Source organism: Nematostella vectensis, chromosome 12 (genome assembly GCF_932526225.1).
Source record: "Nematostella vectensis chromosome 12, jaNemVect1.1, whole genome shotgun sequence".
NCBI lineage: Eukaryota > Metazoa > Cnidaria > Anthozoa > Actiniaria > Edwardsiidae > Nematostella > Nematostella vectensis.
The window spans coordinates 1,909,961-1,924,653 of record NC_064045.1 but is presented as its reverse complement, the minus strand read 5'-3'; the positions used below and the strand labels follow the sequence as shown (position 1 = coordinate 1,924,653).

The 14,693-nt window shown below is 41.4% G+C and overlaps 1 protein-coding gene across 1 annotated transcript in view; it reads left to right on the top strand.

The window, feature by feature from the left end:
* Positions 1–14,693, top strand: part of LOC125557473 — a 29,226-nt gene that overhangs the window by 10,856 nt on the left and 3,677 nt on the right. Inside the window, exons 6-7 of the mRNA XM_048720117.1 lie at positions 7,038–7,629; positions 7,709–13,652. The gene's annotated coding sequence lies outside the window, so the exon portion shown is untranslated. The remainder of the gene's footprint in view (positions 1–7,037; positions 7,630–7,708; positions 13,653–14,693) is intronic.

Below are 14,693 nucleotides of genomic sequence, written 5' to 3'. Positions count from 1 at the left end.
CCAGTTCGCGTCGTTTTGTCTAGAAGTGCTTTGGTAAATATACAAAAAAGAAAAGACAGGTCGGACAACTACTCAAGTACTGTAGTGTTTGCCCATGATAGGAGCCAAAAGACCAGCTAATGCGTTTAAAAACGCTTTTGTCTCCATCGGAATGTTTTGTTTTCAACTGTGCGCCATTTGTTGGCTTTCGTCCCGAATGATTTTTGCAAAAAGCTTGTCTTACCTGAAGATAGCACCTAGACTTGCATTTGGCTCGATATATTTCATATCCGGCACTTTGGAACTTTTGGGATGCGAATAATGGGGATGCGATTGTGAATAATAACAATAAAAAAGAAAAAAAAGGTATAAGGACACTTTTAGATACATTTGATACATTTGCTACAATGCTGCTTTGCTACAGTTGATCAAAAAAAAAAAAAAAGGTATAAGGACATTTTTAGATACATTTGATACTGCGCTTGAAGATGAACTACTGGTCCACCTCGGCCCTCTCCAAGTCCTCCTCCACGGCCGCATCACGCACAAATGTCTTATTGCATCCCTCTTGCGTACAAACGCATGGTCCTCACACACCTCGGCCCTCTCCAAGTTGAAGATGAACTACTGGCCCACCTCGGCCCTCTGCAAGTCCTCCTCCTTGTTTGCGAGGTCGACAAAACAGTATGTACACGAGTTCGTGTCGTTTTGTCTGGAAGTGCTTGGATAAATATACAAAAAAGAAAAGACAGGTCGGACAACTACTCAACTACTGTAGTACACTTTGGAACTTTTGGGATGCGAATAATGGGGATGCGATTGTGAATAATAACAATAAAAAAGAAAAAAAAGGTATAAGGACATTTTTAGATACATTTGCTACATTTGCTACATTGCTACTTTGCTACATTGCTGCTTTGCTACCGTTGATCAAAAAGAAAAAAAAAGGTATAAGGACATTTTTAGATACATTTGATACTGCGCTTGAAGATGAACTACTGGTCCACCTCGGCCCTCTCCAAGTCCTACCCTACGGCCGCCTCACGCACAAATGTCTTATTGCATCCCTCTTGCGTAGAAACGCATGGTCCTCACAAACCTCGGCCCTCTCCAAGTTGAAGATGAACTACTGGTCCACCTCGGTCCTCTCCAAGTCCTCCTCCTTGTTTGCGAGGTCGACAAAACAGCATGTACACCAGTTCGACTTGTTTTGTCTGGGAGTGCTTTGATAAATATACAAAAAAGAAACGACAGGTCGGACAACTACTCAACTGCTGTAGTTTTTGCCCATGATAGGAGCCAAAAGACCAGCTAATGCGTTGAAAAACGCTTTTGTCTCCATCGGAATGTTTTGTTTTCAACAATGCGCCATTTGTTGGCTTTCGTCTTGAATGATTTTTGCAAAAAGCTTTTCTTACCTGAAGATAGCAATTAGACTTGCATTTGGCTCGATACATTTCATATCAGGCATTTTGAAACTTTTGGGATGCGAATAATGGGGATGCGATTGGGAATAATAACAATAAAAAAGAAAAAAAAAGGTATAAGGATATTTTTAGATACATTTGATACATTTGCTACATTGCTACATTGCTGCTTTGCTAAAGTTGATAAAAAAGAAAAAAAAAGGTATAAGGACATTTTTAGATACATTTGATACTGCGCTTGAAGATGAACTACTGGTCCACCTCGGCCCTCTCCAAGTCCTCCTCCACAGGCCGCATCACGCACAAATGTCTTATTGCATCCCTCTTGCGTACAACCGCATGGTCCTCACAAACCTCGGCCCTCTCCAAGTTGAAGATGGACTACTGGTCCACCTCGGTCCTCTCCAAGTCCTCCTCCTTGTTTGCGAGGTCGACAAAACAGTATGTACACCAGTTCGACTCGTTTTGTCTGGAAGTGCTTTGATAAATATACAAAAAAGAAAAGACAGGTCGGACAACTACTCAAGTACTGTAGTGTTTGCCCATGATAGGAGCCAAAAGACCAGCTAATGCGTTTAAAAACGCTTTTGTCTCCATCGGAATGTTTTGTTTTCAACTGTGCGCCATTTGTTGGCTTTCGTCCCGAATGATTTTTGCAAAAAGCTTGTCTTACCTGAAGATAGCACCTAGACTTGCATTTGGCTCGATATATTTCATATCCGGCACTTTGGAACTTTTGGGATGCGAATAATGGGGATGCGATTGTGAATAATAACAATAAAAAAGAAAAAAAAAGGTATAAGGACACTTTTAGATACATTTGATACATTTGCTACAATGCTGCTTTGCTACAGTTGATCAAAAAAAAAAAAAAGGTATAAGGACATTTTTAGATACATTTGATACTGCGCTTGAAGATGAACTACTGGTCCACCTCGGCCCTCTCCAAGTCCTCCTCCACGGCCGCATCACGCACAAATGTCTTATTGCATCCCTCTTGCGTACAAACGCATGGTCCTCACACACCTCGGCCCTCTCCAAGTTGAAGATGAACTACTTGTCCATCTTGGTCCTCTCCAAGTCCTCCTCCTTGTTTGCGAGGTCGACAAAACAGTATGTACACCAGTTCGACTCGTTTTGTCTGGAAGTGCTTTGATAAATATACAAAAAAGAAAAGACAGGTCGGACAACTACTCAACTACTGTAGTGTTTGCCCATGATAGGAGCCAAAAGACCAGCTAATGCGTTTAAAAACGCTTTTGTCTCCATCGGAATGTTTTGTTTTCAACTGTGCGCCATTTGTTGGCTTTCGTCCCGAATGATTTTTGCAAAAAGCTTTTCTTACCTGAAGATAGCACCTAGACTTGCATTTGGCTCGATATATTTCATATCCGGCATTTTGAAACTTTTGGGATGCGATTGTGAATAATAACAATAAAAAAGAAAAAAAAGGTATAAGGACATTTTTAGATACATTTGATACATTTGCTACATTGCTACTTTGCTACATTGCTGCTTTGCTACAGTTGATCAAAAAGAAAAAAAAAGGTATAAGGACATTTTTAGATACATTTGATACTGCGCTTGAAGATGAACTACTGGTCCACCTCGGCCCTCTCCAAGTCCTCCTCCACGGCCGCATCACGCACAAATGTCTTATTGCATCCCTCTTGCGTACAAACGCATGGTCCTCACACACCTCGGCCCTCTCCAAGTTGAAGATGGACTACTGGTCCACCTCGGTCCTCTCCAAGTCCTCCTCCTTGTTTGTGAGATCGACAAAACAGTATGTGCACCAGTTCGACTCGTTTTGTCTGGAAGTGCTTTGATAAATATACAAAAAAGAAAAGACAGGTCGGACAACTACTCAACTACTGTAGTGTTTGCCCATGATAGGAGCCAAAAGACCAGCTAATGCGTTTAAAAACGCTTTTGTCTCCATCGGAATGTTTTGTTTTCAACTGTGCGCCATTTGTTGGCTTTCGTCCCGAATGATTTTTGCAAAAAGATTTTCTTACCTGAAGATAGCACCTAGACTTGCATTTGGCTCGATATACTTCATATCCGGCATTTTGAAACTTTTGGGATGCGATTGTGAATAATAACAATAAAAAAGAAAAAAAAAGGTATAAGGACATTTTTAGATACATTTGATACATTTGCTACACTGCTACTTTGCTACATTGCTGCTTTGCTACAGTTGATCAAAAAGAAAAAAAAAGGTATAAGGACATTTTTAGATACATTTGATACTGCGCTTGAAGATGAACTACTGGTCCACCTCGGCCCTCTCCAAGTCCTCCTCCACGGCCGCATCACGCACAAATGTCTTATTGCATCCCTCTTGCGTACAAACGCATGGTCCTCACACACCTCGGCCCTCTCCAAGTTGAAGATGGACTACTGGTCCACCTCGGTCCTCTCCAAGTCCTCCTCCTTGTTTGTGAGATCGACAAAACAGTATGTGCACCAGTTCGACTCGTTTTGTCTGGAAGTGCTTTGATAAATATACAAAAAAGAAAAGACAGGTCGGACAACTACTCAACTACTCAACTACTGTAGTGTTTGCCCATAATAGGAGCCAAAAGACCAGCTAATGCGTTTAAAAACGCTTTTGTCTCCATCGGAATGTCTTGTTTTCAACTGTGCGCCACTTCTTGGCTTTCGTCTCGAATGATTTTTGCAAAAAGATTTTCTTACCTGAAGATAGCACCTAGACTTGCATTTGGCTCGATATATTTCATATCCGGCATTTTGAAACTTTTGGGATGCGAATAATGGGGATGCGATTGTGAATAATAACAATAAAAAAGAAAAAAAAGGTATAAGGACATTTTTAGATACATTTGATACATTTGCTACATTGCTACTTTGCTACATTGCTGCTTTGCTACCGTTGATCGAAAAGAAAAAAAAGGTATAAGGACATTTTTAGATACATTTGATACTGCGCTTGAAGATGAACTACTGGTCCACCTCGGCCCTCTCCAAGTCCTACCCTACGGCTGCCTCACGCACAAATGTCTTATTGCATCCCTCTTGCGTAGAAACGCATGGTCCTCACAAACCTCGGCCCTCTCCAAGTTGAAGATGAACTACTGGTCCACCTCGGTCCTCTCCAAGTCCTCCTCCTTATTTGCGAGGTCGACAAAACAGCATGTACACCAGTTCGACTTGTTTTGTCTGGAAGTGCTTTGATAAATATACAAAAAAGAAACGACAGGTCGGACAACTACTCAACTGCTGTAGTTTTTGCCCATGATAGGAGCCAAAAGACCAGCTAATGCGTTGAAAAACGCTTTTGTCTCCATCGGAATGTTTTGTTTTCAACAATGCGCCATTTGTTGGCTTTCGTCTTGAATGATTTTTGCAAAAAGCTTTTCTTACCTGAAGATAGCAATTAGACTTGCATTTGGCTCGATACATTTCATATCAGGCATTTTGAAACTTTTGGGATGCGAATAATGGGGATGCGATTGGAAATAATAACAATAAAAAAGAAAAAAAAAGGTATAAGGATATTTTTAGATACATTTGATACATTTGCTACATTGCTACTTTGCTACATTGCTGCTTTGCTAAAGTTGATAAAAAAGAAACAAAAAGGTATAAGGACATTTTTAGATACATTTGATACTGCGCTTGAAGATGAACTACTGGTCCACCTCGGCCCTCTCCAAGTCCTCCTCCACAGGCCGCATCACGCACAAATGTCTTATTGCATCCCTCTTGCGTACAACCGCATGGTCCTCACAAACCTCGGCCCTCTCCAAGTTGAAGATGGACTACTGGTCCACCTCGGTCCTCTCCAAGTCCACCTCCTTGTTTGCGAGGTCGACAAAACAGTATGTACACCAGTTCGACTCGTTTTGTCTGGAAGTGCTTTGATAAATATACAAAAAAGAAAAGACAGGTCGGACAACTACTCAAGTACTGTAGTGTTTGCCCATGATAGGAGCCAAAAGACCAGCTAATGCGTTTAAAAACGCTTTTGTCTCCATCGGAATGTTTTGTTTTCAACTGTGCGCCATTTGTTGGCTTTCGTCCCGAATGATTTTTGCAAAAAGCTTTTCTTACCTGAAGATAGCACCTAGACTTGCATTTGGCTTGATATATTTCATATCCGGCACTTTGGAACTTTTGGGATGCGAATAATGGGAATACGATTGTGAATAATAACAATTAAAAAGAAAAAAGGTATAAGGACATTTTTAGATACATTTGATACATTTGCTACATTGCTACTTTGCTGCTTTGCCAGAGTTGATCAAAAAGAAAATAAAGGTATAAGGACATTTTTAGATACATTTGATACTGCGCTTGAAGATGAACTACTGGTCCACCTCGGCCCTCTCCAAGTCCTCCTCCACGGCCGCATCACGCACAAATGTCTTATTGCATCCCTCTTGCGTACAAACGCATGGTCCTCACACACCTCGGCCCTCTCCAAGTTGAAGATGAACTACTGGTCCACCTCGGTCCTCTCCAAGTCCTCCTCCTTGTTTGCGAGATCGACAAAACAGTATGTACACCAGTTCGACTCGTTTTGTCTGGAAGTGCTTTGATAAATATACAAAAAAGAAAAGACAGGTCGGACAACTACTCAATTACAGTAGTGTTTGCCCATGATAGGAGCCAAAAGACCAGCTAATGCGTTTAAAAACGCTTTTGTCTCCATCGGAATGTTTTGTTTTCAACTGTGCGCCATTTGTTGGCTTTCGTCCCGAATGATTTTTGCAAAAAGATTTTCTTACCTGAAGATAGCACCTAGACTTGCATTTGGCTCGATACATTTCATATCCGTCATTTTGAAACTTTTGGGATGCGAATAATGGGGATGCGATTGGGAATAATAACAATAAAAAAGAAAAAAAAAGGTATAAGGACATTTTTAGATACATTTGATACATTTGCTACACTGCTACTTTGCTACATTGCTGCTTTGCTACAGTTGATCAAAAAGAAAAAAAAAGGTATAAGGACATTTTTAGATACATTTGATACTGCGCTTGAAGATGAACTACTGGTCCACCTCGGCCCTCTCCAAGTCCTCCTCCACGGCCGCATCACGCACAAATGTCTTATTGCATCCCTCTTGCGTACAAACGCATGGTCCTAACACACCTCGGCCCTCTCCAAGTTGAAGATGAACTACTTGTCCATCTTGGTCCTCTCCAAGTCCTCCTCCTTGTTTGCGAGATCGACAAAACAGTATGTACACCAGTTCGACTCGTTTTGTCTGGAAATGCTTTGATAAATATACAAAAAAGAAAAGACAGGTCGGACAACTACTCAACTACTGTAGTGTTTGCCCATGATAGGAGCCAAAAGACCAGCTAATGCGTTTAAAAACGCTTTTGTCTCCATCGGAATGTTTTGTTTTCAACTGTGCGCCATTTGTTGGCTTTCGTCCCGAATGATTTTTGCAAAAAGATTTTCTTACCTGAAGATAGCACCTAGACTTGCATTTGGCTCGATATATTTCATATCCGGCATTTTGAAACTTTTGGGATGCGATTGTGAATAATAACAATAAAAAAGAAAAAAAAGGTATAAGGACATTTTTAGATACATTTGATACATTTGCTACATTGCTACTTTGCTACAGTTGACCAAAAAGAAAAAAAAAAGGTATAAGGACATTTTTAGATACATTTGATACTGCGCTTGAAGATGAACTACTGGTCCACCTCGGCCCTCTCCAAGTCCTCCTCCACGGCCGCATCACGCACAAATGTCTTATTGCATCCCTCTTGCGTACAAACGCATGGTCCTCACACACCTCGGCCCTCTCCAAGTTGAAGATGAACTACTTGTCCATCTTGGTCCTCCCCAAGTCCTCCTCCTTGTTTGCGAGGTCGACAAAACAGTATGTACACCAGTTCGCGTCGTTTTGTCTAGAAGTGCTTTGGTAAATATACAAAAAAGATAAGACAGGTCGGACAACTACTCAAGTACTGTAGTGTTTGCCCATGATAGGAGCCAAAAGACCAGCTAATGCGTTTAAAAACGCTTTTGTCTCCATCGGAATGTTTTGTTTTCAACTGTGCGCCATTTGTTGGCTTTCGTCCCGAATGATTTTTGCAAAAAGCTTGTCTTACCTGAAGATAGCACCTAGACTTGCATTTGGCTCGATATATTTCATATCCGCCACTTTGGAACTTTTGGGATGCGAATAATGGGGATGCGATTGTGAATAATAACAATAAAAAAGAAAAAAAAGGTATAAGGACACTTTTAGATACATTTGATACATTTGCTACATTGCTGCTTTGCTACAGTTGATCAAAAAAAAAAAAAAGGTATAAGGACATTTTTAGATACATTTGATACTGCGCTTGAAGATGAACTACTGGTCCACCTCGGTCCTCTCCAAGTCCTACTCCTTGTTTGCGAGATCGACAAAACAGTATGTACACCAGTTCGACTCGTTTTGTCTGGAAGTGCTTTGATAAATATACAAAAAAGAAAAGACAGGTCGTACAACTACTCAACTAGTGTAGTGTTTGCCCATGATAGGAGCCAAAAGACCAGCTAATGCGTTTAAAAACGCTTTTGTCTCCATCGGAATGTTTTGTTTTCAACTGTGCGCCATTTGTTGGCTTTCGTCCCGAATGATTTTTGCAAAAAGATTTTCTTACCTGAAGATAGCACCTAGACTTGCATTTGGCTCGATATATTTCATATCCGGGATTTTGAAACTTTTGGGATGCGATTGTGAATAATAACAATAAAAAAGAAAAAAAGGTATAAGGACATTTTTAGATACATTTGATACTGCGCTTGAAGATGAACTACTGGTCCACCTCGGCCCTCTCCAAGTCCTCCTCCACGGCCGCATCACGCACAAATGTCTTATTGCATCCCTCTTGCGTACAAACGCATGGTCCTCACACACCTCGGCCCTCTCCAAGTTGAAGTTGAACTACTGGTCCACCTCGGTCCTCTCCAAGTCCTCCTCCTTGTTTGCGAGCTCGACAAAACAGTATGTACACCAGTTCGACTCGTTTTGTCTGGAAGTGCTTTGATAAATATACAAAAAAGAAAAGACCGGTCGGACAACTACTCAACTACTGTAGTGTTTGCCCATGATAGGAGCCAAAAGATCAGCTAATGCGTTTAAAAACGCTTTTGTCTCCATCGGAATGTTTTGTTTTCAACTGTGCGCCATTTGTTGGCTTTCGTCCCGAATGATTTTTGCAAAAAGCTTGTCTTACCTGAAGATAGCACCTAGACTTGCATTTGGCTCGATATATTTCATATCCGGCACTTTGGAACTTTTGGGATGTGGATAATGGGGATGCGATTGTGAATAATAACAATAAAAAAGAAAAAAAAGGTATAAGGACACTTTTAGATACATTTGATACATTTGATACATTGCTGCTTTGCTACAGTTGATAAAAAAAAAAAGGTATAAGGACATTTTTAGATACATTTGATACTGCGCTTGAAGATGAACTACTGGTCCACCTCGGCCCTCTCCAAGTCCTCCTCCACGGCCGCATCACGCACAAATGTCTTATTGCATCCCTCTTGCGTACAAACGCATGGTCCTCACACACCTCGGCCCTCTCCAAGTTGAAGATGAACTACTGGCCCACCTCGGCCCTCTGCAAGTCCTCCTCCTTGTTTGCGAGGTCGACAAAACAGTATGTACACGAGTTCGTGTCGTTTTGTCTGGAAGTGCTTGGATAAATATACAAAAAAGAAAAGACAGGTCGGACAACTACTCAACTACTGTAGTACACTTTGGAACTTTTGGGATGCGAATAATGGAGATGCGATTGTGAATAATAACAATAAAAAAGAAAAAAAAGGTATAAGGACATTTTTAGATACATTTGATACATTTGCTACATTGCTACTTTGCTACATTGCTGCTTTGCTACAGTTGATCAAAAAGAAAAAAGGTATAAGGACATTTTTAGATACATTTGATACTGCGCTTGAAGATGAACTACTGGTCCACCTCGGCCCTCTCCAAGTCCTCCTCCACGGCCGCATCACGCACACATGTCTTATTGCATCCCTCTTGCGTACAAACGCATGGTCCTCACACACCTCGGCCCTCTCCAAGTTGAAGATGAACTACTGGTCCAACTCGGCCCTCTGCAAGTCCTCCTCCTTGTTTGCGAGGTCGACAAAACAGTATGTACACGAGTTCGTGTCGTTTTGTCTGGAAGTGCTTGGATAAATATACAAAAAAGAAAAGACAGGTCGGACAACTACTCAACTACTGTAGTACACTTTGGAACTTTTGGGATGCGAATAATGGAGATGCGATTGTGAATAATAACAATAAAAAAGAAAAAAAAGGTATAAGGACATTTTTAGATACATTTGATACATTTGCTACATTGCTACTTTGCTACATTGCTGCTTTGCTACAGTTGATCAAAAAGAAAAAAGGTATAAGGACATTTTTAGATACATTTGATACTGCGCTTGAAGATGAACTACTGGTCCACCTCGGCCCTCTCCAAGTCCTCCTCCACGGCCGCATCACGCACACATGTCTTATTGCATCCCTCTTGCGTACAAACGCATGGTCCTCACACACCTCGGCCCTCTCCAAGTTGAAGATGAACTACTGGTCCAACTCGGCCCTCTCCAAGTCCTCCTCCTTGTTTGCGAGGTCGACAAAACAGTATGTACACCAGTTCGCGTCGTTTTGTCTGGAAGTGCTTTGATAAATATACAAAAAAGAAATGACAGGTCGTACAACTACTCAACTACTGTAGTGTTTGCCCATGATAGGAGCCAAAAGACCAGCTAATGCGTTTAAAAACGCTTTTGTCTCCATCGGAATGCTTTGTTTTCAACTGTGCGTCATTTGTTGGCTTTCGTCCCGAATGATTTTTGCAAAAAGCTTTTCTTACCTGAAGATAGCACCTAGACTTGCATTTGGCTCGATATATTTCATATCCGGCACTTTGGAACTTTTGGGATGCGAATAATGGGGATGCGATTGTGAATAATAACAATAAAAAAGAAAAGAAAAAGGTATAAGGACATTTTTAGATACATTTGATACATTTGCTACATTGCTACTTTGCTACATTGCTGCTTTGCTACCGTTGATCAAAAAGAAAAAAAAGGTATAAGGACATTTTTAGATACATTTGATACTGCGCTTGAAGATGAACTACTGGTCCACCTCGGCCCTCTCCAAGTCCTCCCCCACGGCCGCCTCACGCACAAATGTCTTATTGCATCCCTCTTGCGTAGAAACGCATGGTCCTCACAAACCTCGGCCCTCTCCAAGTTGAAGATGAACTACTGGTCCACCTCGGTCCTCTCCAAGTCCTCCTCCTTGTTTGCGAGGTCGACAAAACAGCATGTACACCAGTTCGACTCGTTTTGTCTGGAAGTGCTTTGATAAATATACAAAAAAGAAACGACAGGTCGGACAACTACTCAACTACTGTAGTGTTTGCCCATGATAGGAGCCAAAAGACCAGCTAATGCGTTGAAAAACGCTTTTGTCTCCATCGGAATGTTTTGTTTTCAACTGTGCGCCATTTGTTGGCTTTCGTCCCGAATGATTTTTGCAAAAAGCTTTTCTTACCTGAAGATAGCAATTAGACTTGCATTTGGCTCGATACATTTCATATCCGTCATTTTGAAACTTTTGGGATGCGAATAATGGGGATGCGATTGGGAATAATAACAATAAAAAAGAAAAAAAGGTATAAGGACATTTTTAGATACATTTGATACATTTGCTACATTGCTACTTTGCTACACTGCTGCTTTGCTACAGTTGATCAAAAAGAAAAAAAAGGTATAAGGACATTTTTAGATACATTTGATACTGCGCTTGAAGATGAACTACTGGTCCACCTCGGCCCTCTCCAAGTCCTCCTCCACGGCCGCATCACGCACAAATGTCTTATTGCATCCCTCTTGCGTACAAACGCATGGTCCTCACACACCTCGGCCCTCTCCAAGTTGAAGATGAACTACTGGTCCAACTCGGCCCTCTCCAAGTCCTCCTCCTTGTTTGCGAGGTCGACAAAACAGTATGTACACGAGTTCGTGTCGTTTTGTCTGGAAGTGCTTGGATAAATATACAAAAAAGAAAAGACAGGTCGGACAACTACTCAACTACTGTAGTACACTTTGGAACTTTTGGGATGCGAATAATGGAGATGCGATTGTGAATAATAACAATAAAAAAGAAAAAAAAGGTATAAGGACATTTTTAGATACATTTGATACATTTGCTACATTGCTACTTTGCTACATTGCTGCTTTGCTACAGTTGATCAAAAAGAAAAAAGGTATAAGGACATTTTTAGATACATTTGATACTGCGCTTGAAGATGAACTACTGGTCCACCTCGGCCCTCTCCAAGTCCTCCTCCACGGCCGCATCACGCACACATGTCTTATTGCATCCCTCTTGCGTACAAACGCATGGTCCTCGCACACCTCGGCCCTCTCCAAGTTGAAGATGAACTACTGGTCCAACTCGGCCCTCTCCAAGTCCTCCTCCTTGTTTGCGAGGTCGACAAAACAGTATGTACACCAGTTCGCGTCGTTTTGTCTGGAAGTGCTTTGATAAATATACAAAAAAGAAATGACAGGTCGTACAACTACTCAACTACTGTAGTGTTTGCCCATGATAGGAGCCAAAAGACCAGCTAATGCGTTTAAAAACGCTTTTGTCTCCATCGGAATGCTTTGTTTTCAACTGTGCGTCATTTGTTGGCTTTCGTCCCGAATGATTTTTGCAAAAAGCTTTTCTTACCTGAAGATAGCACCTAGACTTGCATTTGGCTCGATATATTTCATATCCGGCACTTTGGAACTTTTGGGATGCGAATAATGGGGATGCGATTGTGAATAATAACAATAAAAAAGAAAAGAAAAAGGTATAAGGACATTTTTAGATACATTTGATACATTTGCTACATTGCTACTTTGCTACATTGCTGCTTTGCTACCGTTGATCAAAAAGAAAAAAAAGGTATAAGGACATTTTTAGATACATTTGATACTGCGCTTGAAGATGAACTACTGGTCCACCTCGGCCCTCTCCAAGTCCTCCCCCACGGCCGCCTCACGCACAAATGTCTTATTGCATCCCTCTTGCGTAGAAACGCATGGTCCTCACAAACCTCGGCCCTCTCCAAGTTGAAGATGAACTACTGGTCCACCTCGGTCCTCTCCAAGTCCTCCTCCTTGTTTGCGAGGTCGACAAAACAGCATGTACACCAGTTCGACTCGTTTTGTCTGGAAGTGCTTTGATAAATATACAAAAAAGAAAAGACCGGTCGGACAACTACTCAACTACTGTAGTGTTTGCCCATGATAGGAGCCAAAAGACCAGCTAATGCGTTGAAAAACGCTTTTGTCTCCATCGGAATGTTTTGTTTTCAACTGTGCGCCATTTGTTGGCTTTCGTCCCGAATGATTTTTGCAAAAAGCTTTTCTTACCTGAAGATAGCACCTAGACTTGCATTTGGCTCGATATATTTCATATCCGGCACTTTGGAACTTTTGGGATGCGAATAATGGGGATGCGGTTGTGAATAATAACAATAAAAAAGAAAAAAAGGGTATAAGGACATTTTTAGATACATTTGATACATTGCTACTTTGCTACATTGCTGCTTTGCTACAGTTGATCAAAAAGAAAACAAAAGGTTTAAGGACATTTTTAGATACATTTGATACTGCGCTTTAAGATGAACTACTGGTCCACCTCGGCCCTCTCCAAGTCCTCCTCCACGGCCGCATCACGCACAAATGTCTTATTGCATCCCTCTTGCGTACAAACGCATGGTCCTCACACACCTCGGCCCTCTCCAAGTTGAAGATGAACTACTTGTCCATCTTGGTCCTCCCCAAGTCCTCCTCCTTGTTTGCGAGGTCGACAAAACAGTATGTACACCAGTTCGCGTCGTTTTGTCTAGAAGTGCTTTGGTAAATATACAAAAAAGATAAGACAGGTCGGACAACTACTCAAGTACTGTAGTGTTTGCCCATGATAGGAGCCAAAAGACCAGCTAATGCGTTTAAAAACGCTTTTGTCTCCATCGGAATGTTTTGTTTTCAACTGTGCGCCATTTGTTGGCTTTCGTCCCGAATGATTTTTGCAAAAAGCTTGTCTTACCTGAAGATAGCACCTAGACTTGCATTTGGCTCGATATATTTCATATCCGCCACTTTGGAACTTTTGGGATGCGAATAATGGGGATGCGATTGTGAATAATAACAATAAAAAAGAAAAAAAAGGTATAAGGACACTTTTAGATACATTTGATACATTTGCTACATTGCTGCTTTGCTACAGTTGATCAAAAAAAAAAAAAGGTATAAGGACATTTTTAGATACATTTGATACTGCGCTTGAAGATGAACTACTGGTCCACCTCGGTCCTCTCCAAGTCCTACTCCTTGTTTGCGAGATCGACAAAACAGTATGTACACCAGTTCGACTCGTTTTGTCTGGAAGTGCTTTGATAAATATACAAAAAAGAAAAGACAGGTCGTACAACTACTCAACTAGTGTAGTGTTTGCCCATGATAGGAGCCAAAAGACCAGCTAATGCGTTTAAAAACGCTTTTGTCTCCATCGGAATGTTTTGTTTTCAACTGTGCGCCATTTGTTGGCTTTCGTCCCGAATGATTTTTGCAAAAAGATTTTCTTACCTGAAGATAGCACCTAGACTTGCATTTGGCTCGATATATTTCATATCCGGGATTTTGAAACTTTTGGGATGCGATTGTGAATAATAACAATAAAAAAGAAAAAAAGGTATAAGGACATTTTTAGATACATTTGATACTGCGCTTGAAGATGAACTACTGGTCCACCTCGGCCCTCTCCAAGTCCTCCTCCACGGCCGCATCACGCACAAATGTCTTATTGCATCCCTCTTGCGTACAAACGCATGGTCCTCACACACCTCGGCCCTCTCCAAGTTGAAGTTGAACTACTGGTCCACCTCGGTCCTCTCCAAGTCCTCCTCCTTGTTTGCGAGCTCGACAAAACAGTATGTACACCAGTTCGACTCGTTTTGTCTGGAAGTGCTTTGATAAATATACAAAAAAGAAAAGACCGGTCGGACAACTACTCAACTACTGTAGTGTTTGCCCATGATAGGAGCCAAAAGATCAGCTAATGCGTTTAAAAACGCTTTTGTCTCCATCGGAATGTTTTGTTTTCAACTGTGCGCCATTTGTTGGCTTTCGTCCCGAATGATTTTTGCAAAAAGCTTGTCTTACCTGAAGATAGCACCTAGACTTGCATGGGATGTGGATAATGGGGATGCG